Below are 27,204 nucleotides of genomic sequence, written 5' to 3'. Positions count from 1 at the left end.
ACTTTCATCATGCTCATGAATATTTATATAATGGACCAAAAGAGTACTGCTTGGGTCGTTCCCTCTCACCTGTCTTATAGCTTCTCAAGAGGCAAGCCCTCTAAAGGTTCTAATATATGACAAAACAAAGGGGATAGGTTTGGCTTTTTGGTCATCCAAGCTTTTACAAGGGGAGAGCATATATCTAATATCCCTTTCAACACAACAAGAAAATGTTTTTTAATTACCAAGTGCATAAAAGGAAATCTAACGTGCATCTAGTGGTAAAAAAATATCTTCGACATTCAGGCCTACAACAAAGATCAATAGTTTAATGATTTTTAGTCTTTCACAAGTGGAAAATACTACACAAACACAAGACGATTATTAAAACTTGAAGTAGAGATGCTATATATATATATATATATATATATATATATATATATATATATATATATATATATATATATATATATATATATATATATATATATATATTGCTAAAATCCTACACAAAAAATGTGTTAATGCAAAGATGTCAATTTATCTACGCGTAGATGATGAAATTGAGGCATGGATCTCAATTTGCAAACGGAGACGTCAAAGTGAAAACTAGCAAAAAATATAGTCAGCTCGAAACGCAACAGAACAAAGACATCATTTTTATAGTGAAGACATCAAAGGGCAGCTACAAACATTGATGCATGGCTGAGATGTCAATCCTGGACCTGCATGAAAATTTCACAAAAACTTAAAAAAATGTTAAATGTAAGACTATGGGTCCCACGGAGCATGAGGAAATCAAGGTTATCAAAATCACAAGCATGCAATATATTAATTAAACAAATAAAGAATAAAGCATAGAAAGAAACTTTGTTTCACCTTGACTCTTCACCTCCTCTGATTGAGCGGGAAGTGAAAGTGTGCATCCAAGACCTTCACTTGATTTTCTCCTTTGGATGAGGGATATGGATTTCTCTCCACTACACAACAAGTGATTGAGATGTTAATGATGTGAGGGATGGATTTTCTTTTGTGAGGCAATAGTTTGGCATGATATAGGTAGGATTGTTGATTTTGTTGCTCAAAAGGACAACATAAGAATACATGCAAAAGATGGATATCATGAGAGGAGAGGAGAGGAGACTCCAATTTATATATTGGAGGGGCCCAAAATGGATGGCCAAGATCAAAGGGTAATGGAGGGCTATGATTGAAAGTGAGTGGGAGAGTATTTGAGAGGACAAGTGGGAGATCCAAGAGATTTGCCATAAAAGCATTTCTTGTCTCCACACTTCTCAAGTACATAGGGAAGAGTTCCCCAAGTACCTTGGGAAGAGAGGAAAGGAATGTAAAATTCCTTGGGAGAGGACGAGAGGAATTAAAAATTCTCAAATAATAGGATAAATGAATTAAGAATTCCTTCGAAGAGGATCCATGGGTATATTCAACAAATTCAAAATTCTTCGGATAGATAAAAGTGGGTGGTATTTAAGGTTGGAAGGTAATATGAGAAAGCCATTTATGGAAAGAGGTTGATCACTCCCTAATCATGGAGATTAGGAATGTGCAAATGGTTAGTGAGGGTGATAAGGTGAGCTAATTGTTACCCAAATTTCACTCATAGTTCATTTAGGTAGACTATTTTGTCCTAAGAGCTACAGAAAAATGAAAGAATGCATTTCTTCTAGATCCCTACAACATTGAATTCATTTGCATGAGTGAAATAACATAACAAATTATAGCTATAGTACTTTTTTCATACACATGCATATAATATAGAATAGATTCAGTTACTGATTGATAAAATAATCTTTAATGATCAAATGTGCATATTATCTCACACAAGCCGTGAGACTAACTTTTGCTTATTCAATGCAAATTGAACTCATTAAAATGAAAATTGAGATAAATATATACATGAATGAGTAACAAAAGTAAGCAATCACATAAAAGAGGGTGACCAACCATTTCCTGAATAACTGGTTCATTGGTTGGTGTTTCCCAAAGCCTTGAATCCCTTGCTCCTTGCTCCCGACTCCTGCAAAAGACATAATGATGATGTTAGAGAAATTCTCTAAGAAATGACTGATTTATAAGCTTGCATACATGTTTACTTATGCATATATAAATTCATTATAATGTGCATTTAAACCAAATGCCTACTTTAGGTGTACAGGAAAATTGTGGCAAGTCATCATATACACAATAGGCATTTGGTTTATAACATGTTAGTTCCATGTGCAGATATAGGTGTTATCATTTTCATATTAATGTTAGCATGTGGGGTAAAATGTTGCTCCCATAAGGGTTGAGCCCAACATGCTAACATATAAAAGTCAAACAGTGCAATGGCAGATGTTTCAAAGAGAATAGAATGTATGAGAGCATTCAAGCATCTAGCTCATGGTGTGAACAATATAGGAGATGTTTCTATTTCACAATAATTCAATCAACTCATGCTATGAATAATGGTGCTAGTAGCTACCTTTTTACAGTCATATGCAACTAGAGAAGTCGTGAAGAGCTTCAACATAGAGACAATTTTAAGACATCAAGTATAAGAAGTCAACTATCACACATTGAGAAAAATATAAATCATGCTTCAATGATAGTCACTAGCGCACCAAGAGATAGTGAATAAATGGAGGACTTATAAGTGCAGGAAAGAATGACCAATAGAAGGAATAGTAAGGTGATCCATTGCGGCCAATTAAGATGAAGAGTTATTTAATCACATAGTGCAGTGGAGCAAATACATTAGTTACACTTGTAGACACCTAAAATTGTCATGTCTAATTAAATAAATATCTTTATTTATTTAATTACTTTAGCCTAATTCTTCTATTAATTAAATAAATCTTTATTTATTTAATTAATTCATTTACCCTCTTCTAGCCTTATTTCTCATTTAAATAAATACATTTATTTATTTAAATTATCCTTTTCTTAAATTAAATAAATATCTTATTTATTTAATTGATCCCACTTCTTCTATTAATTAAATAAATCTTTATTTATTTAATTAATTCATTAGCCTTTTCTACCCATGACACATGTCATTCATCTCTTAATTCCTACACTACCTACCCCTCTTATTATTTTCTTATTTCCTCTACCTACCTTCTAATCATAGCCCACCTCTTTTACACCTCTCAATCTTATCCCTCCATTTCATATGGTGTCTTCTATATAAGGAGATGCTTCCTTCATTATCAAACCCTAACTACTTGATCAATTGACTACTTGACTACATTGCGCTTTCGAACATATGCGATCCTACTTGCAACCACATTTCCGTTCTTTGTTGAGCTCTTGTGCACATAAAATCTGAGAGCAAATATATCAAGCAAGACCAATGGAGATAGGAAGAATGGAGATCCAAACCCTATTGGACATGTGATGGTATAATCTTTGTGATTTCATTTGATTTGCATTGTCTTAGGTAATCTTCATATGTTATGGTGGATCTTTGTTGTTGTTAGACTAGGGTTTTATGGTTGAATCTATTTAGTCTTTCAATATTGTTATTGTGGTATCCATTTTCACCATATACATTTTGGCACGCCCGATGGGACTCTTGTCCCTTTTGCATTTAACATCCTTGTTGCAGATTTTGTGTTTTGAAATTGCAGATCTGACATTGTCGACAGTATTTTGCTATTTTCGCGTCTGCGTACTTTCGGATCATGTTTTTGGTTTTCAGCCACGTCTACAACATCTAGGATCACGTCCACACCCCTGACAGTTTTTTTTTTTTTTTGCAGATTCTGGAAATCACATATGTGGGGTTTTTAGGCACATCTGTGTCTAGAAGCTGTGTCTATGTTATCGAGTCGCGTCTGTGTTTCACAGAAGCGCGTCTGCGTCTAGAAGTCGTGTTTGTGTTTATGATACCCGCGTCTGTGCGCACTGATTTCATTTTTTGGGGGGGATTTTCATTGATTCAGTTTTTAGTCATTCGGTTTTTTTTTAAGATCTAGTTTATTTTGAGCTAACATTTTTAGATCTAGCTAATGAAATTGGTGCAGCTTTTCTTGAAAGCAAAATCATTTTGTTGAAGACCCCTATTTTCACAAAGTCTTTTGGATCTAAAATTTACCTAACTTGTGTGCTTGCAGGAAGGGGTGATTATTTCAAACAATCCAAACTACTAACAAATCTTTGTTGCAAGACCTTGGCAAGGGTTTTTGGATTTTTATTATGTGCCTTGTTTTCATAGACTAGCAAACACTTCAATTGGTTCTTTAAAATTGAATCATTATCTTTTGTGTCTAGAGCAATAAGCTCTTTTTGTTTAATCTTTAGAGGGCCTGTCTCCCCGTGTGGTCATTAGGACTACTAGTGAGGAGAGAACGACCCAAGTGGTAGCAAAAGAAAAGCCATCTTCTTCCAAACCAATATAAATAACTATATTCATGGTGAAAACTATGAATAATGTGTGCTAATTAGTTCATACCGACACTATGTCTCCCCATAAACCCGTTTGATCAAATTTATTGGATCATTTGTAGGGCGCAACCCCTACCGACTGAGAGCCTTCTGTATTTACAGAGCTAAAAGTGCCGCATGTATGGCCACATGAGCGGATGCCCTTACTAGCACCTTTTTGTTTTAGAAGCCCAAATCCTTCTAGTTGTTGGGGCAGGAGATCGGACCTCTGGTAGAAGCCCACACACATACGGTTCTTAGTAGAGATACAAAGTTCACCACAAGGATTTTTTGTGGGGACTGATGCTTGGCTGCCTTGAGAAGTGAGTTCCGAGGGTGGAGCCAGTAGGGTCAAGCATCTAAGTATTCGCTCTGAATAGTGTAGCCTCAGGGGTAAAACCCCATGTGGGATCAACAACTATTGTCTTGGCCAGCCATAAGAATTGTGCTTGACTTATTTTAAACATTCAAACATTCAAGACCAAACAGAAAAACATTGTGTCTTTTGTGTCTTCAAGTGTATGCAAAACAATTTTACATCAAACAACACACTTTTCTTTGAGTCATTTTTGTCTAGACACTTGCAAACATTGAGTCCTCATCAACACTGTGTCATATTGTCATGGAAAAAATAGTCAAACATTCAGATTGGGTCACAACAAAGCAACTTCACAGATTGAAAAAAAAAAATTGCACAAATTTTGCAAAAACGCGTCTATGTCTGACATAATAGCGTCTGTGTCGAATAACCATGTCTGTGAAGGGCAGAAACGCATCTGTGTTCTCAGAATCAACATTGCATTTACAAAATCTCAGACTTGTGTCTGTGTTAAACAGAACCACGTCTATGTCAGGAAATCGCGTCTGTGCATTATACAGGCACGTCTATGTTCAGAATTAAAAAACTTTTACAGTCCAGCAAACAAACACAGTCAGTTTCAGAATTCTTGAGCTTCCTAGGTTATTTCTCCAGGGTTTCATCTAGCATTCAACCTGTCTTTGGGTCTTACAAAGTCCATCATTTCTTTACACCTTACATTACATTCATATTTGTCTAAGCTTGAGTCAAAAGGTCACTTGCTTGTCCTCATCATACTTTGTCAACACACTACATACAACAACATTTTTCTAAGTGGTCCCTCATCAAGGTCTATCACCTTTGGGTCTCATTTGGTCTTACTTAGAGTCAAGGTCAACTTACCTCATCAAGAGAATCTATCCTCTCTTTGGAAGCCACACCTACTCTACTACATACATACTTGGTCTTACACTTTGGACATTGCAAGTAAACCTTAGATTCATTTACATTCCATCCAACTCTTGGTCTTCCATACTCTTTCCATTTTCATCTAGTCTCACACATCTTGGTCAATACCTAGTTCATGGTTGAAACTCGTTCCCAAAAATCTAGGAGAGAAACTAAAGAGGCTCAAGAGTCCGCAAACATGAGTTCCTATGAGTATGACAATGATATCTTTTTCAATTCTGATCATAATACATTACCTGACATGGATGCTTATAGAAACATTCCAAATGTTGAGCACATGGACACTACAAACAACAATGATACACACAATGACAATATGGACAACATTTCAATACATTCAGCAGAAGTGGAAGACTCCATTATGAATCCCCATTTCAATAGATTGGTTGAGGAAATAATGAGGAGGGATAGATAATACTTTCTACAAGTGATGGCACAAAGTGGAGCCAAGATACCTCATGATTTTGACATGTCTCAAATAATGGAAAAGCAACCTTTGCAACAAACTCACTCCAACATGGATCAAAGGAGGCCTAATTGTGGAGGCAATAGAGGACCACATATGGTGCCTAAATCACCATCATCTTTGTTTCAAAAATAAGAGGTCCCACATACACATGGTCAAGCATATGATACTCACCTTCGCAGACCATTATGGAAGTTCTATGCAAAAAAATATACTCAATCACATACCAATGCTAAGGATCAACCACCAAAGAAATTGGATATTCAAAGGCATGCTCAAAATTTGGACACAAGGAAACCCCGTGTCAAATTTGGGGGCAACACACTAGAACAAACTCATGACATGCCTGTAGAGTATGGTATAAATGGACAAAGCAGATATTTCGTTCCTCACCATGACTCTATACCAAGTGGTCCTTATACACAGCATCATTATAGACCTCCTCCATATGAACATGTGTATGATCAATATCATCCATATATGCAACATGCTCCTCCTCCAATTGGTGCCTCAAGCATGGGGTATGGTCCAAGAAGTCGGTCTCCACCGAAGAACAATTTGGAGCAACAAATCAGGGACTTACAAAAGAAAATGGAGGACATAAATACACCGAAGCCAACATACATAATGAGAGACATATGTCCTTATCCATTTGACAAGAGCATTCCAATGCCTCCATTTCCTACACACTTTGTGATGCCTAAGTTTGATAAGTATAAAGGAAAAGGAGATCCTAAGGCACACATAAGACAGTTTTTCACAGCTTGCATTGAGGTAGCAGTAGAAGAGACATATTTGATGAGATTATTCCCATAGAGCTTAGGTGATCAAGCTATGGAATGGTTCTCCCAACTTCCACCTGGTATTAAGTCATGGGGTGACTTAGCAAAGGCAGTTATTCAACATTTCTCCTACAACATAGAGACAGACATATCAGTCACTACTTTGTGCAACACCAAGTAAAAGGAGGGAGAGTCTTTTGCATCATTTTTACAAAGATAGAGAAATCTAGCCAACAGATGCTCTTGTGAAATTCCACAAAAACAAATGGTAGAGATGTTCACCCAAAATGTTAAGAAAGACATTGGCTATGATCTAAGGAAAGCTTGTTTGTCCACCTTCAAGGACGTCATTGAAAAAGGCTTAGCAACAGAAAATGTCCTAATTGAACAAGGATTCATTAAGATATTCAAGGAAAACAAAGATGACTTTAAAGGAAAAGATAAGCCAAGATTTTGGAATAAAAATAAGAACACAGTCAATGATGGTGTTGTTGATGCCAATACAGTGCGACCCAAAATAGTTTTTTCAGGATCAAGCTCTACAAACAATCAAGTGAATACTCAAACAACTTCTAGATCACGAAGGAAGTATACCCCATTGGGAGAACCACTTGAGTCAGTTTTCAAGAAGCTAATGGCGAACAAAGTAATCACAATCCCAGATTTTCCACCATATGAGCCAAAGGTCAAACCAAATTGGTGGAATGATGATGAATATTGTGAATTTCATAAGAGCAAAGGTCATAAAATAGGAAATTGTCATCGACTAAAGAACATCATACAAGATCTTATTGATAGAGGTGACATTGAGATTGAAGGGCACTTATCCAATCAAGAACATGAAATGTTTAAGGAACCATTCCCAAAACATGACAAGGGAAAAGTTGCAGCCACAGATGATCAAACCAACTATACTAGAGCATCGTACAACTATGATTCAACTATCAATCACATCTCGATGGACAATTATGTCTCTACCATTATCATCAAGGACAAAACCCCTAGGAATTCTACCTAGAGACCCAAGATCATTCTGAAAGGCATGCGACCTTCTTCCGAACCTACCTTTGAATGTCATGTTACAACCCATTGAGGTAAATTCACTTTGCAAGGTGCTCCAACCAAAAACACCGCTTCCTCATCAACCAAGCCTGAGTACAACCTTGTAGAACAGTTAGGGAAAACATCTGCACTTATCTCTATCCTTGAGCTTTTACACATATCCCCCACACATAAAGCTATTCTTGACAAAATTTTGAGAGACACTATTGTTCCTACTGATTTGAACGTGGACCAGTTTCAAGCCATGGTGGCATACCTTTCCATTCCACACTCCCTTACATTCACAGAAGCAGATGATGCCTCTGTAAGTCAGCCACATAATGCACCATTACACATTGAAGCCTTCATACACAAACTTAGAATCAAACGAGTCCTGATAGATGGAGGAGCAGGTCTAAATATTTGTACATTGAGCGCTATTAAACAATTGGGATACTCTGACAAAGCTGTGAATTTTACAAACAAAATTACCATCAAAGCATATGATGATGAAGAGTGTTCATCCAAGGGCACAATCACCTTACCTCTCAGAGTTGGGCCAATTACAAAGGATATGGTTTGTCAAGTACTAGATCTTGATCTCACATACAACATATTGCTAGGACATCTTTGGATTCATGAAATGAGGGCGGTCCCATCTACATATCACCAATGCATCAAGTTTCCTCACAATGGAGTTGAAATAACAGTTATTCGAGATCATAATCCATTCATATATTGCAATAACTTGAGACCAAAAACTGAGACCATCATTCCTAGTAATCGCGAAGCTGTTCCTTCTTCTGCATACATTGATCCTAAATCATTAAAACCTTCGACATCAAAACAAGGTGAACTTAAGGGCAAATTCTAGGACAAGGGCATGGGTGAATACACTTTGAATTAGACCATGTACTTACAACAAGTCATGAGTTCACAAAAAGAATATGGAAGACCACATCCTAATAAGTAGGTATCTATCATTATACTCAAATGGGACCCTACTATCTTTCAAAGATGGGGTGAACTGGAAGAGGAAGACTTATACAAAATGCTTTACAAAGACCTTGAAAATGATACACAAGATCACATCAGTATACCATGTGAGAAGTATGGCAAAGGGTTCAAGATTCTACAAAAATTTGGGTATGATGGCAAAAGCCCTCTTAGGTTAAGAAAGGAAGGCATCATTGAACCTCTACAACCTGAATTGACATTCAAAAAGGAATGCTCGAAGGGACTTGGTTTCATGACTTCCAAGGTCCACACTCAAAGGATAGAACAAGCATTACAAATCAAAGCTGCCAAAATTCAACAAGAGAATCGCTATTCCACAAACTCCAATGAATGGGAATGGGGTTCAGACAAATCCTCTAGTGACTATGAGCTCACTGAGACATTCAGAGAACCAAGTGAACCAACAGAAGAAGAGGAATTTAATAGGAAATTCAAAGTTGGTCAAGAAACAACCCCAGAGGAACCCATACAGTCTTTGCCTCTAGGTCCTAGGTTGAAATCACATAGAATGAGAACACCTGTCCCAGAATGCGCTACTAGTGATGATAATCTGGATTCGTTCATGATCGAGACTAATGAGGAGAGTGCCAACGATGACCTCGATAACTACTTCAACATACCTAAATATAACTGCATCTTCACCCTTAACCCCGCTAACTTTGAGGACATCAAAGGCCTTCCCCTTGTTCACCACTGACTCATTGACTAGGACCATGAAGGACCTGCACAGTTTGACACATTCCAAAATGATGAAGCTTTTATTGACTATCTTGGCATATGAGATGATCTTCCCCCTAGGGACCATAAAGCGGGATACACTATAGAACTCAATAGTGTGGCATATTTCGATGAGGGTGTCAGGCCTTCTAGCCGCAAAAATATAAAAATGAAAACAAACCAAGGGTCTTATGGCGAAAACCACACTGTGGTGCTATCTAACCCCAAAAAAGTAAAAATAAAGGATGTATCTGAGGGCGGAAACCTCTCTGAGGCACCCAAAGATGGAAGGCTTGACATTCTCCCAGCATCATATGAGGAAAAGTCATCCATGTTGGTAGAGGAGACTATCAAAACAAATATTGGCACCAAAGAAGTTCCACACAACATATTCCTGGTTCGATCTTTGACAGAGTCAGAAAGGTCAAAATTCATAAGTTTCTTCATGGAATGACAAATCAACTTTGCATGGTCATACACTGATATGCCTGGATTGGATCCAGATTTGGTAATGCACCATTTAACAGTTAAACTGGGGGCAAAACCAGTGAAATGGAAATTAAGAAAGATGCATCCACAAGTGGCATTACTAGTCAAAGCAGAACTTGAGAAATTATTGGATGTCAGATTCATACACCCAATTGATTATCCTGAATGGATCTCCAACTTAGTGCCTGTCAGTAAACCAGATCGTAGCATCAGAATATGTATAGATTTTAGAGACATCAACAAAGCTTGTCCTAAGGATGATTTTCCATTACCAAATATTGACTTGATTGTTGATCTCACAGTAGGTCATGCGATGTTATCCTTGATGGATGGATTCTCTAGTTACAATCAAATAAAAATTTCATCTGAAGACCAGCACAAAACAGCATTCACTTGTCCTTGGGGAACTTTTTGTTGGAATGTCATGCCCTTTGGGCTAAAAAATGCAGGCGCTACATATCAAAGAGCCATGACTACTATCTTTCATGATCTCATGCACGTTACTGTGGAAGATTATGTTGACGGCCTCTTGGGAAAATCAATAGACAGAAATACACATTTGGACATACTTTCAGTCGTCTTTGATCAGTTGGAAAAATATAAAGTAAGATTAAACCCCAAGAAATGTGTCTTTGGAGTAACCTCTGGGAAGCTCCTGGGATTCATTGTGTCAAAAAGAGGAATTGAAGCCAATCCAACAAAAGTCAAGGCCATCCTAGAGATGTAACCACCATGAAACATCAATCAACTTCGATCTTTTCAAGGGAGACTCCAGTCTATACGAAGATTCATAGCACAACTTGTAGACAAATGTTATCCTTTTCAACACTTGCTACATAAAAACATCAAATTCAAATGGGATGATAACTGTCAATAGGCTTTCCAGATACTCAAAGATTATCTTCTAAATCCACCAGTTTTGATGCCACCAGTTCCAGATCAGCCTTTATTACTTTACATATCAGCTACTTCAATAGCACTGGGGGCACTCTTAGCACAACAAGCTGCTGAGGGCAAAGAAAAGGCAGCATACTATATCAGTCACACATTGGTGGGATATGAGATAAACTACACACCAATTGAGTGCACATGTCTCGTCATGGTCTTTGCTTCACAAAAATTATGACATTACATGCTAACTCATAAAACTAAGTTGGTTTGAAGGATAGATCCATTGAAATACCTTCTCAATAAAGCAACGCTTACTGGGCGACTAGCCAAATGGGTAATGATCTTGAGTGAATTCGACATTGAGTATGTGGACAGAAAAGCAATAAAAGGACAAGCTATCGTAGATCAGTTAGTAGATGCCTCCATGATAGATGATGTTCCTCTAATTTCAGAATTTCTAGATGAATCCATTTTAACAGTGTCACATGCAAAGCCATGACAACTATACTTTGACGGCTCATACACACAGCATGGGGTAGGAGTTGGCATCCTCTTTATAACTCCTCAAGGGGATTCTATACCAAAATCATATCGATTATCATTTCCCTGCACTGATAACATAGCAGAATATGAGGCATTAACAACTTGATTATGGATTGCAGTTCAGTGGAAGATCTAGGAACTTCATGTTTTTGGGGACTCTCAACTTGTAATTCATCAAGCAACTGATGCTTACCAAACAAAGGATGAGAAATTAATGCCTTACAAGAGAATGGTGGATGACCTGAAACAACATTTCACAAAGATAAACTTTGAGCAAATACCAAGAGAGCAAAATCGAGCTGCAGATGCCATGGCTACAATTGCTTCACTAATCGATCTACCTCCGAATGAGACCCCCTATGAGTTCTTGGTGGATAAACTTTTGGTTCCTTCATATGAAATCACTCCTACTAAGATAATATGTGTCGTCGGTCCTGAGTCCCAGTTATATGGTTCCATTTTCACATACCTTCATGATAATACCTTTCCTCCTGACCTATCCAATAACCAACATCACACTTTCATTCACCAATCTTCTCGATACGTCATTTTAGCCAATGTCCTATACCATCAAGGTCTAGATGGTACTCTTCTTAGATGTTTGGAAAGCAACAAAGCTCAAATTGTTTTACGTGAAGTACATGAAGGGATATGTGGTCCACATTCTAGTGGTCCTACCTTACCCAAGAAACTTATCAGGACTGGATATTACTAGCCCAATATGGAAAAAGATTCATATCAGTTTGTCAGGAAATGTAAGCAATGTCAACTTCATGGAAACCTCATCCATGTGCCAGCACAAGAACTTCAACCAATTGCGACTCCTTGGCCCTTTTGTCAGTGGGGACTCGATCTCATAGGCAAGATTCACCCTCCATCCTCCAACTGTCATAAATTCATTATCACTACCATAGAGTATTTCACAAAATGGATTGAAGTCATGCCTCTCATGCAAGTCACTAGAAAACAAATTGCTACATTCATTCTCAACTATATCATTTGTCGATACGGTATTCCTATTTCCATTATCACTGATAATGGGCGTCCCTTCAAAAATAAGGATGTTCATGAACTCTGTGATCGCTTCCATATTTCCCATCATTTCTCCACACCTTATTACCCCCAAGGTAACGGTCAAGCTGAGGCATCTAATAAAACAATCCTTAAAATCTTAAAAAAGACAGTCGACGACGCTGGCCACAATTGGCATATCCAACTAAATCCTGCACTTTGGGCCTAATGCACAAGTGTCTACACACCTACATGAGCTACACCCTATTCACTTGTTTATGACACTGAAGCTATCTTGCCTATTGAGGTCGAGCTACCCTCTTTACAAGTCTCTTTGCAAAACATTATCAGTGATGAAGACTATAGGGTCTCTCGCTTACAAGAACTTGAACTATTGGATGAACGAAGACAAACTGCTTTTAATCATCTCAAGGCTTATCAACAACGAATGAGTCACAGCTACAATCACAAAGTCAAGCCTCGCACATTTGAGGTAGGTGATTTGGTTCTCAGAGAAAACCCCAAAAATCAGCAAGACAGAGAGAAGAAGGGCAAGTTCAAACCAAACTGGTTTGGTCCTTACATCATTACAGCAGCATATGGATCTGGTGCATATCAGCTCTCAACCACAGAGGGTGAACCTTTAGAGGATCCTATCAACAGCATGCACCTTCGTAGGTTTTACAAATAGCTCTTTGGAGTATCCTAATTCAAAATACAAAAAAAAATCATTACTTGGTGAAAACCTGGCAAATAGGCGCCCTGGGAAAGTACCATGGTGAAAACCGAGTCACTGGCGCCATGCGTAGAGACATTGCTCCTCCCTCCTTTAGGATTCCATTTCATCCTTTCACTGTGCACACACTCACGACCTATTCATCCATAATAAACATACACATTCACATCATGGCTTGTTATTGATCTACCTAAGATTGGTTAGCCATTCCTAATAACCCCCTTTTCCCCTTCTTTTAATCCATAATAAATCAGCTCTTATCTATGGCTAAGGCAAAATCCTACATCTAGTGATGGGTGTGGAACTAAGAGCATCACGTGTTTCGAGGAGTACGGTCTCTTCCAACCTTCTTCAGTCTATATGTGCACAATCCATAATAAAGCAACATCTGCATCGCCAATCCACAATAAAGTTCCATCTTCTTCGCAATAAAGTATCAGTTTCATGGATTCAGTCAGTTTCAAATGAGACACAGCAGCAATAATGGGCTCCAACAAATCTTTCAACAGACTTAGACAACATATGGTTCAGTGCTATCTATCCTTTTGTGAAAGTCAACATTGTGACCACAATCAAATAAGACTTATACAAGTGACAAGAGACACTATACTTGAGGACTACAGTGGATGTTGGTGTCGAGTCTTTATTTTCTTTTGATTTTATCTTTTGGTGACATGTCTTTTAGCTTTTCCAGGATGTCTCTGACTAGAGATTTTATCTCCAGGATGTCTTTGACTAGAAAGGCGAGGATGGGGTATCATCACCTATTTTTCTTTTGTTGTCTGTGGATTGTCTCTTAGTAATACTATGACTTGTCCAAGGATATGAGGACATTGTGAGTCTAGTATGAACTGGGGCATTCCATGTTTGTGACTGTCTATCTCCATGCAAATGGGTACAATGACTTTCTGGGTCGAACATATGCCTCGATTGTCATAACCTATTTTGCCATAATAAAGCTCAATGATGATAATGCACAAGAGGCTCTTTCACTTTCATATCTTCTATCTTCCATCCCCCTTTCTTGATTGACTTCCATCATCCTTCTTGATTCCATGTAGCCTGCTATCACATGACTGAGTATAATGACACCAAAAATATTTGCATTACATGTAGTTGCACCTGCATTACCACATATTAAGCATTTCATACATACATATAGATATCGCAATTGCATCACATCCTGCACACAACACATGTTAGCACATTTTACATTCTCATCATGTATATAGTCATTTGCATTAACATATTCATTTGCATTTCATACATTCACATTTGCATTGGCATAACATATTAAAACATAAAAGAACAAAAATATTGCATTTTCTCATGTACATATTTGCATCCATATCATAATCCATCACATAGAAACATACATCATGAAACATCTCATCACATAGGTACACATGCATATAGCTGCCACAAAGATGAATCATCTCATATATATATATATATATATATATATATATAAAGTGTCATGATACAATGATGTCAAAATCATATGGCTACAAAATCACCCGAAGGTTTCTACATCATAATACAAAATGGTACAACACACTGATACATAGGGAGCCCTCTACAGCTATGATGAACTCCCTCCCTCGGAGTCGCCTGGCCTTGACAGAGTCTGAGCCCTAGATAGACCCGCCCGGGATCATCCCTCCTATCCCCTCTATCTACTGGTGGTGGAGGACCCATAACACCACCGCTGGATGCCTGTCTCCTCTGGCTCCCTCCCGTAATTGTCGCTATCTGTGATGGTCTGCGGAAGCTCCTCGCCCGCTGCTCTGGTGGCACTGCCCCATAATATAGGTCTCACCAGTAACCTATCTCCTCCCCGGCCCATAGAACATAGGCATATACAGCCCCTGTATCCTCTGTCGCCTACCTCCTAGCCCTCAGCACTGTCTCAGCCTCAGTATAGTGCTAGATAGCCTGATCTAGCTCATGCTCTGTCTCCCTCAGTTGCCTCCTGAGCCTAGCCATCTCCTCTCTCCAGGTTTTGAATCTCATCTGCCTGTCCCTGGTAAATCTCCCTCAGCTCAAGAAGCTCATCCTCCTCCTCCTCAGCCCCCTATGCCTCTGCCTGTGGCTTTGCTTGTGGATCCCCCTGTACTGGTGCCTATGCCTGTACCTGTACCTACCTCTGCCCCTATCTCTACACCTATCTAGGACCCTGTGCTGCTGGCACCTATAGTGGCAATCCACCGCGACCCCTCACCACCCGAGCCTATCTCTCCTCCCCACCCTCTCTCCGTGGAGCCACCCTCCTCTCTCCAATAGCACCTCGCCTCCTCCATCGGCCTCTCCCCCCACCATCTCCATCATCATCTCCATCCCCCCCACCATCTCCATCTATCACCTCCCCTGGGTCTATCAGTCATGGAAAGGGATGCTCAGCCCAATACGCCGTATACTCTGCATCCATGCCTGCATCCTCAATCTCTGGCCACATATCACATGGCATCGGCACCATCTCTACTAGCTACGTCATGGCTTGATCATATGACAATAATGGCCCAAAGTGTGCCTAATCTCTGACTGTCTGAGCATACATCCTAGAACCCCATGGCATCCGTTGAATACGGCCAAACTGCCTACATATCTTGTCAATCAGCTGTCTCTCCAATACATAGGGTGTCCACCCAATCAAATATCTGCTCTGGAAAGAATAAGGTAGATCCATTGTGTCCTCCTCCCACTGCTCGCACCCGAGGTACAGCCTCCATATCACAGTGTCGTTCTCATCCAGGACTCAACGCCAATGCTCCAACCTTCCAATCCCTGGCTGTGAGGTAATCATATCATACAGATGTACAAAACTGAGTCCATGACCCTTGCCCTTGAAGTGTATCGGTCGAGTAACTGGCAGATGCTCATAGGCCCATACCTGCAGCAATGTCACTCCACAGCCCAATCCTACAGATCCATGATACACAAACTGATGTAGCTCATAATACAAGTGTGCTAGCACACACGGTCCCCAGGAATATCTGGTGTGCTATGTAACCAGTGTCTCCAAGGTACTCCCCCAACCCACAGCCAACCCTCGTGTCGCCCTGTCTGGACACAGGAACCCACTGATCACTCCTCCTAGCACTGCTGGTAGTGCCAGTCTTGTCGCTGCCATCATGTCCCATGCCACGTGTCCAGCTCTCATCTCTAGTCCGGGATCCTGAAACACTCGTCTCAGGGCCTCCCTATCTCCCTCTCGATCATAAGGAATCAGCTCCCCATTGATCGATACCCGCAATATCCTGTATACATTCTCCAAGGTGACTATCATCTCACCCATCGGCAAATGGAATGTACATTTCTCTAAGTGCCATCTCTCAGCTAGCGCAGTCAACAACCCCATGTTTGCCCGAAACTCAGGCACATACATAATATATCGTAGGCCCATACCCTTAATGGCAGCTCTATCCTCAAATGTCAACTCTGGTCACAACCTTTGAGTCAACGAGAATCTCTCCCGTGACTCCAGCATAGGCAAATACTCCTGCAGTCAAGCAAATCAATCATGTCAGTCATAGTGTCTTTCACTGTTCATCATAAAATGCTACTTTTTATCTAAGTGCATATGGTACTCTCTCCTAGTAACACTCATTGTTCATCACAAAGTGTTGCTTCTATTCTAGTAACACTCATTATTCATCACAAAGTGTTGTTGATTATCCTAGTGGTACTCCCTATTCATCACAAAGTACTACGTGTTTTGCACTCACTATTCATCACAAAGTGCTATTCACATTTACACTCACTGTTCATCACAAAGTGCTGCTCATATTTTAGTACTCCCTGTTCATCACAAAGTACTATGTCTTGGTACTCACTGTTCATCACAAAGTGCCTTGATCTATCCTATCCTAGGGCCTCTGCTTGAGTGAATCCTCTTGAGTAGTTTCCTAATTGGAAACATATGTTCTATCACAGAATTGTCAATCCTAGCCCTATCTGCTATCCTAGTCTTCCCTAGAGGACCTGCTTCAGTGTATCCTCTCAGCAGCTTATCCAATCGACAACGTATGTTCATCACAGAACTATTAATTTGACCTTGAAGACATAAACGCGCTTATAGACTGCATAAACACACCTGCTCTGCATAGACGCACCTAAAATACACAGACGTGCCTATGCTCTACACAGATGCATCTGTCCTGCACAAATGTGCCCACATTTCACAAACATGCCTGAACAACGCAGACGCACTCGCATTTGACACAAACACTTTTTCTAGCATAGACGCACCTGGCACAAACACAAACGTGCCTAGCCAGCATAGACACGCCTGGCACCAGCACAGACACGCCTCGACGTTTTGACATTTTTTGGACATTATTCAAACATGCATTTATTGCACTACCTATGATGCATTTATGACAACATTTATTACAACAAAGTACAAGGAGGTTTTGTGGTACTTACCGACTCTCTTGCATCTACTGGCCTCTGATATCGGCGAATGCAATCAAATTTGTGAACCAATGCCATCGCTGCTGACTACTGTTGCTCTATCTCACTCTGCACTCTGATCTCTTGGATGTGTGGATGACAATGAGGATGTATTTCCCTCGTAGTCTATCTTATAGACTACCCTAGCCCTAGTCCTAGCCCTCATCTCTCGAGTCAGTCTTCTTTATCCCGTGACTCTGTCACTCTATCCTATTCGGTCAGTCCATTCTAGCCTTTCTTTCATATCGAGAGATTGTCTGCAATCTTTTCAGACATTTTCACCCAATCTCTCGAGGGGGCATATCATTCCCATATTGGCGAAACTTTGTATCAGTTCATATTATCTTCTTTGAAACAATGCGACAAGCCACATTGTCTCAAAGAGGGGCAAAATGTAGACACCTAAAATTGTCATGTAAAATAAATTAAATATCTTTATTTATTTAATTACTTTAGCCTAATTCTTCTATTAATTAAATAAATCTTTATTTATTTAATTAATTCATTTACCCTCTTCTAGCCTTATTTCTCATTTAAATAAATACATTTATTTCTTTAAATTATCCTTTTCTTAAATTAAATAAATATCTTATTTATTTAATTGATCCCACTTCTTCTATTAATTAAATAAATCTTTATTTATTTAATTAATTCATTAGCCTTTTCTACCCATGACACATGTCATTCATCTCTTAATTCCTACACTACCTACCCCTCTTATTATTTTCTTATTTCCTCTACCTACCCTCTAATCATAGCCCACCTCTTTTACACCTCTCAATCTTATCCCTCTATTTCATATGGTGTCTTCTATATAAGGAGATGCTTCCTTCATTATCAAACCCTAACTACTTGATCAATTGACTACTTGACTACATTGTGCTTTCAAACATATGCAATCCTACTTGCAACCACATTTCCATTCTTTGTTGAGCTCTTGTGCACATAAAATCTGAGAGCAAATATATCAAGCAAGATCAATGGAGATACGAAGAATGGAGATCCAAACCCTATTGGACATGTGATGGTATAATCTTTGTGATTTCGTTTGATTTGCATTGTCTTAGGTAATCTTCATATGTTATGGTGGATCTTTGTTGTTGTTAGGCTAGGGTTTTGTGGTTGAATCTATTTATTCTTTCAATATTGTTATTGTTGTATCCATTTTCACCATATACAATAGTCATTCATTCATTGTGAGAAGTTTCAAGCTAAGTACAAACGCTTTTAAACTTTGATAGAGAGTAGCTTCAAAATCAAGTAGTTATCCATGATATGGATCAAGAGGATGCAGCGATGGAAATATAAAAGACAAAAGGGAAATATTACATGAAGCCCATGAATGGAGTTTGTGTGTACAATCAAAAAAGAGCACAATATTATTGTAGTTTAGAGAGTAATAAAGGAACAAATTTACAAGTTGATAAAGATACAAGATGATATAGAACAACAATAGTGAATTATTCACTGCCAAGAATCTATGAGTAATCCTAAGCATGTCCAAATCTGAGTACGAAGGGCTAGAGCAACATGAAAATCATAAGGTTGAAATAGTTATAAAATGCAATAGTCTGAACAAAATGCAATCAAAATCTCAAGTGCCTAGACAATATTTCAGAGTTAGAATAAGGCATAGTTGTCACTAACTGAACAGTGAATCTCAAGGAACCAATCAGAAGGGTACAATGAGGATCGAGATCCATTTCAAATAAGTAGTCATCAATTGAGAACAATGCCTTAGAAGCTATGATAATTATATGGGAAAAGAAGCCATGGAGGTGATTGTAATTACCAAAAACCCTTGTGAAACTACAAGCATTTGTAACTAAAGTTGTATCTATAACATTTTGAGGGTCGAGTTCCAGGCTCAGGTGAAACCCCTTTAGCCTGCAAATGAGGGTGAAAACAGTAAAATATCTCGGGTTAGGGTGTTATAAACTGTTGTTTTCTTCCTTAAATGCCAGTTAGAGAGTATAGAGGAGGGTTTCTGTAATTAAAAATACAATGATACGACAATAAAGAAACCCTTACGGGATTACCAGAAAAGCATGATCTAAAGATGAATAATGAAAATCCCTTTTGTGGGTTTTATTTTACAATGTTCAGAAGATCAAAAGGGCTAAAAAAAAATATGATGTACTGGAAGAGTTTTATTTCCTTGCAGATAAGTTTTATGGCCACAGTCATTCAACTTAATGAAAGATCTCTTTTTCAGCCTGAGTATACCTATGGAAACCCTTATAGGTTTTGTGAAAAGAGAGGAAAAATAGAAAGTGTGTGAAATGGCAGGTTGAATACCGTGTCCGCTGCCTTATTTTCAGAATCTAAACAGAATTTCAAGAGAGGAACAATGCTAGACAAGAATAAAAGAAACTTTGTGTAGGTAGATCCAGGAAGGTCGGTTAGAGATTCAAAGAGATCATTATAAGTAAAATATGTATACCCAAACAAAGCTGAAATGATAACCCTGAGGAGAATATAAGCCTAACAAGAGCTTAGAGCAGGCATCTTACAAATATTGTAGTAGAAGAAACCGACAGTGAGCAAGCTTCAGTTTTGGTGAAAGACAAACAAATAATGGTGTCAAAATCTCAATGATTAGATCCAAGCATCATTCTAATGTGCAAAGAAAAGTTTAGGATTAATACCAAAGTGATAGAAATCATACCCTAGCAGCCTCTATGTGAGCAAAACTTGCTAACAAAACTTCAAAAGTTCATTGCAAACCCTCGTGTCGGCGGCAGAGAAGTTTCCAATGAAATCTTAGGATATAGATTTTTTCTTTCTTGTTTTGACTTAGGGTTTGAAAGCCCTAAAATTGTTGACATATGGAGAAAGGGCATTTTTTGTCAAGTATTTAGCAAAATCAAAATACAAATTAATACCCCATGGGCTAGGTCTTGCAATTTGTTTTTTTCATATTCTTTGTTTGTAAAGCAATGGTTAAGTGTTGGCATTATAAAGAACTTAGTTACTTTTTGTATTTAAATGCAAAAGTGCCACATGAAAAAGCATTGTATGTGCAACTAAAGAGGTTTGAATGCTTTTGGCCAAATGTTAGGAAACTTATAATATGTTTTGCCAAATGTCTAAATCAAATGAAGATGAAGACTTAATCAATGAAGAGTGCCTCGTATGTAGGGGATGGTTGGATTTAGTTAAGAGGCATGAAGAGGGAATCTAGAGGTTGTTTGAGTCAATTTAGGGGAAGTTAATGCATTTTTGAAGAGTTGTGATACTAGACTAGGTCAAAGTTGACATTTTCAACACTTTTGGACTCTTTTTGAAGAAATCTTGTTGCTAGATTTTAGGGATTATTGTTGCATCCGACCCAAGCTTTCAGGTCCTATTTTGGTGGAGGTTTTGGAGGGATTGGGAGTAGAGGTTTATATCCACTTAGTTACTCATTTTTGAGTTAGTTCTTGATTATGCAGATTTGGGCCTTAGTGACTTTTAACAGTCTTTTGCTCAGTTTTGTGATATTTTGTGTAACTCATATATTTTGATCAATGTAGAAGTTACCTTGGAGACTATTTTGATGGTGTCATTACCTTCTTATTATTTGTAGAGTTGTGTACTTTTGTGAGATTGATTGAATCATTAGTGAAGTGTTTTCATCTACCTTATGTTTCCATCTAACTTTTCATGCCTTCTTCATATGAGATGCACTATGCATGTTGCAGATTGTATTTAGATAAATGTTATGAGTTCTTTATTGTGAATTTTTCCTTCCATTATTGAGCAAGTACATTCAAATCTTTCTGTGAAATGTTTATGTATAGGCATGTTAGAATGAGTTGTGTAAGTTCATTTTTGTCATTATAGTATTTAAGTGTGATTTTTTTAGTATCATAACTCGAAGTTTGGTGTATCACTTAGTCATTTTCCTTTAGTTATAGTAATAGTATTTACCTTATCAAAGTTATCTTCTTTCCTTTTTCTCAAAAAATTAGTAGTTTGGAGTGATAACCAGCTAGGATTCGGCCTTATCCGGAGGTTCAGTCCAGTTATAGGTGACCCACAACCTTGGAGTGATCCCATGTTTCTTTAGCTTGTTGAGTTATTGCAACTTATCTAGGGTGCAAATTTTAGAGATAACAATTTTTGGCATGCCCCAATGGGACCATTTGAATCGAACTACTTAGATTAGTGTTTATTTCTTGTTGGTTTTGATATGCTACCAACAAGTTGAAGACCCGTGTGAGGTTAATTTTTGCATATCTGGTGACTTTGTCAGCAAAAAGAATAGCAGAACCAGGGCGTATATGAGAAGGATTCAAACCATAAGTTCAAGTTCTAGAGATTTTGAGTATTTGCAGTTGTCACTTTACTGAACACTAATAGGAATAGTATCCCCTAATTCGACATTTCCCAAGTTGTCGACGTGAAAAATTCATCATTGGCAAATATTCACCACTAAAGTAAACTCTACTCTCCAGTTGTCTGAGAAAGTTCTCTTGGTCTTGAGGAGTAAGGACCATCCTTTCATCTTTTTCTTCCTGTCCTTTTGCCTCCATCATTTTTACTTTCACCTCCATTGGTTGTACCTGAACTTTAGGTCCCTCTTGGGCTTTGGGTGATGTGTCATGAACCTAGCCAATAGTGGGTTGCTTTTGCTTGCAATGAATACAATAGGTTCATCATCCTTGTCGGAATTATTTTCAATATTGTGAATAATTATCTTTCCGTGCATTGGAACGAGAGTAGGTGTTGATGTCTGTGTTATAGGAGGAGCTTGTGTTCCAATGGTCTCAGCTTGGGAGGTACCTTCTCCTAGCACAATTCCAATAGTAGGAACAACGGGATGAATGGAAGCTTGAGGAACAACTTGCAATCCAGTAGTGATCCTATGTTCAATAGTTGTCTTATGTAATTGTGATTCTTTCATTTTTGCATCCAGCTACCTTTTGAGCTCTTGATTATTAATTGTTTGTGCAACTGCTTTGGGATTGACAAGAGTATTCTTTCTAGATTTTGATCTTGTCCTTCTGGTGTACTCCTTGGTTATTTTGGATTGAGGATTACTCATAGGTTTACCTTTTTGCTTTTATTTTGTGGTGCTTGGTTGAATCCTCAAACCCAACCACTACATTTTTCTTTCTATTACCTTCTCTAATACTGTATCCATATCAACAATTTCTGAATTTGACCATTAGATAGGAGAGTGTGGTTTCTTGTCAATTCCTTTTTCTTTGTATACTAGATCCAATATATTTCCATCATCCTTGAGATCCTTGGGGAGATTGGTTTCTATGTTAAAGTTCCTAATTTGAGGAACTGTCAACCTATGATATCTCCTCTCTCAAGCCTCAAAATTGTCTTGCATGTCATCCCAAAAGTTCTCCAAAGCTAGTTGGTGACCCAAATATGAAATAGGCATCATTTTCTTTAGTTTTCCAAAGAGATCATATTTATCTCTTGCATAATCCAACTCATTTAAGTTGAGGTCCTGCAGTTCTTGTTCGGTTACCTTAGTTGCTTGCAGATTCTGACATGTATAATATTCTAGTGAGATAGGGAATGTGACCCCAATTTTATGCTAAGGGGTCAAAAGTGTTTTCAATCCCACAAACTGCCTTGTATACTCAAGAATGATTATTTTATTGCTACAAAATCTAGGAAGGAGGAATGACCTTCGAGTGAACCCACTCACTCTAATGTAAGTAGAGAGTTGGTTTTGAAGGAACCAACAACCCCACTCTTCTACCATCTTCATAGCCTCTAGTGAAATTTTGTACCCTACATCACCCATCAACTTATTTACGACTGCACATATGAATGCATCATTTATTCTTCTAAAATGAAACTGGGCCTGTGTGATGGGTAGTTGGGTGTAATACTCCCACACCCTTTTTTGTCCTGGCTCTTCTCCCAAATTTCCTTCTTTGTTGAGACCCAGGCATTTGCTAGCCCGAGACCCAGGCATTTGCTAGCCCGAGCTACCACCCATATGATATAAGAAGTCATGAAGAACTTCTTTGTTTTCAAAACTATGGTTAATTGTTTAGGGATATGTAACGTCATAAATTGTACGCACTTGCTAAAGCAGTACAATTTAACACCTAGTTTAGCACCCGCCTTGGCGCAGTTGCACTTTGCATGGCATTTCCCCTTTAGCACTTAATTAATCGAATTAATTAGGTCTAAAGGTTCTATTTCACCATTTTCCACATCACAAAGTTGGGCCCTTTCATTAAAGCGTGCCCCTTTCATTTTATTCCTCCAATACATCACTTAATCAAAAACCCTAATTAGGCCCTATTATGAGCTTGGGGGCTTAATTTCGGGGGTCAAAACATCTTGAAATCATCTGTAACTTCGGGATTCTCTCTAAAATCATCATATCTGACGGTCCTGAAAATTTGGTGAAAAGTTGTCGGGACCGTGGCGCCCGGAGTGCACACGGTCCCGGACATTTTTCCCAAAATTTTAGGAGCGCGATCCAATCATAAAATAAAGCTTAACCCCAAGAAATTGGTGGGATATTCAATCTCTAGGTCGGCCAAAAGATGAAATTGCGACCTAGGGTTTCATACATAAGAGCTCTCTTTCTTCATTTGAAAGGATCCGATTTTTGTTTTCAGGAACTTCATATGCAGCGAAAGAGCAGATCTTTGAAGACTTCAACATCTTGCAACATCCCTCTATCAAGCATTTATCAATTCCATTCATCCATTTAGGGCTTGGAAGACATTGAAAAACAATAGGAGATTACCGACTGAAGATTGGCTTGTACTCCTCCCTTGAGGGTTGGGTATGATTTCATGTTGTTTTCATGTCTTTACATAAGCTTCAATACATCATTTATTCATGCTTTAGATCACTTTGCATCTTGATTTAGAGCATTTACGTTATCATTTACAAGCAATTAGGGTTTACTTTCTAGGTTGCTCTAGTTTGCTTTCTTGCATTTTAGGACCTTGCACACACACTAGGTCTGCACACACAATACATTTTACAAAACAACTTGGCTATTCGTGGAGGTGGAAATCACCGAAGCGGGGGTTTGACTAAGGCAAAACCCTATATAGCTGCCCATACACCCTTTTTCAGATATCATTGCAGGTTTCAGGATTCAGACGACACTGCGGGATACAGATCCGGAGAGAGAAGGTCGAGACAGCACTCTGTATCAAATTGCAGAGCAGAAAACTGGGACAGGGGCGTTGGGTGCCCTGGTCCTGCCAGGACAGGGGTGCTGGGTGCCCTGGTCCCTGGGACAGAGGCGCTGGGCGCCCTGGTCCTCCGGACAGACAGCTTTCAGACAGCTTCCCGACAGTGTTTCAGAGTGCAGAACAACAGTTTCCGGTGCAGTTTTCAGGACAGTGGCGCCCGCGCCCCCATCCCGAACATTTTCAGTCCAATTTTGACTCCGGGTACACATCTGCATTCTTATTTCATCCTTGTATTTACAGCTTTCCATTATTTAATCTCAATTCTGCAATCTTGTTATTAGTTCATACTTGCATTTTGGGATTAGGGTTTGAACTTGCATTACTTGATCTTACAATTTCAACAAGGGAATAGAAATCCTAATAGATATCCCGTGGCTCTCTCTTTCACCAGAAGAAGTTGCCAATTGTGCGATATCTCTAGGCTCTTTCGTATTCCGTAATGTGTGTCAAAAGGTAGGATTAGGGCATGTTAACCTAGTCTCACTTTTTCCCCCACACATTTTGGTGAACCCGACGTGAATCTATCATTGCTTCCTCTTGCATTGCATTTGTTAGATCTAGATCTAGATTTAGTATGTTTTCATTTCATTTTCATTAAAAAGAAAAAGAAAAAAAAAGAAAAAAAGTGTGTTTCTTTGCATTGGGTGTTTAAGTTTTGTGTAATCTTTTCAAAATGTCAGATTTTTATTTGCAAAATGTTCATGCTTTCGATGATTATTATGAGTATAGCCAAGATGAATTAGATGAAGCTTTAGATGAGTTTTTAAACCCTAAAGATGCCAAACCTTCATTTTACCAAAAACTCATAAACCTTGTTACTATGCCATTTCGTTGTGATGAGAAAGATAAGTTGAATGAGTCCTCTCAAGGGTACATTCCTATCAACTCTTCCACTAAATCTAGTAACATGGTTGTTTTCACCAATCCCCTCTATGAGGAGATGTCTCCTTTTGAATCAAAAGATAAACCTTTCAATAGATATGATCATGCTTTGTTGGATGATGCTCTTGATGACTTTGTGGCTTTATCGAAATCTTTAAACAAGAACAAAACTTCTAAATTAGTTAACATGATAAACTTGAATGAGCATAAAAAGCCTCTCTTTGAAGTCCAAGGAGCTTATCCTTCTCCCACCTTTCAAGTTTCTAAGTCACCTCTCCTTACTGTCCAAGGAGGGTATGATCATGATTCCTTTCGTACTCCGAATAAACCAATCATCACTGTGCAAGGAAGAAAACCTATAAGTCCTTATAATTATGCCAAGCAAATAACTAGAGAGAGTTATCATGCGGTTGCCCATGCTTATCATACCAGAAATAATAGGCAACCTAATCCCCCTCCTGTTATTCCAGTTTCCCTTCCTAATCCTCAACCAATTCTTCCTCAAGCTCCACGTATTTCACAAGTTCTTGGAAAGGAATATGATCTCATAGAACAACATAAAGCTACCCCTGCTAAGATATCCCTTTGGGATTTGATTCAAACTTCTTCCGCTCATCATGGAATGTTACAAGATGCCTTGAAAGATTTGAATGTTCCTCCACCGAATACATCTAGTAATATAGCATCTTTGGTTAACTCTGTGATGAATCCTAAAGCTCAAATTGTGTTTACCCAAGATGAGTTGCCTACTAGTGAAATCCAACATCAATATGATCCCTTGATGATTGTGGTTATCATGAAAGACACGGCTATAAGGCGAACACTAGTAGATAATGGCTCTGGTCTTAATGTGTGTAGCATTAATATTTTGCATAAGATGAATGTGGATACATCCTTAATTGAATCAGACTCTCATCCTATTCGAGGCTTTGATAATGTGGCTAAAACTTCATTAGGTACTATCACCTTACCCATCACAGTGGGGCCTGTTACTTTGCCTACACCTATCCATGTTATGTCAGGAAATCTAACGTACAACTTGCTACTGGGGAGACCTTGGATTCACAGTATGCAAGTTGTCCCTTCTACATTGCATAGACAAGTTAAATTTATTTATAACAATAAGACATATACCTTAATAGGTGATACTAATTTTCAAGCTTGTTTGCAAACATCCACTTCTAAGGGGGGTTCTTCTAAGCCGTCCTCATCTAGTGATGAATCTTTAAATAAGATACCTATCAGTGAATCCTCGCTCTCCGATGATCAAAATTCTTTGGATGAGTCTGGAGCTCTTGGAGAAGATTCTTCTCGACTTGAAACTA

Source organism: Cryptomeria japonica, chromosome 6 (assembly GCF_030272615.1).
Source record: "Cryptomeria japonica chromosome 6, Sugi_1.0, whole genome shotgun sequence".
Lineage (NCBI taxonomy): Eukaryota > Viridiplantae > Streptophyta > Pinopsida > Cupressales > Cupressaceae > Cryptomeria > Cryptomeria japonica.
This window is presented reverse-complemented; position numbering follows the sequence as displayed.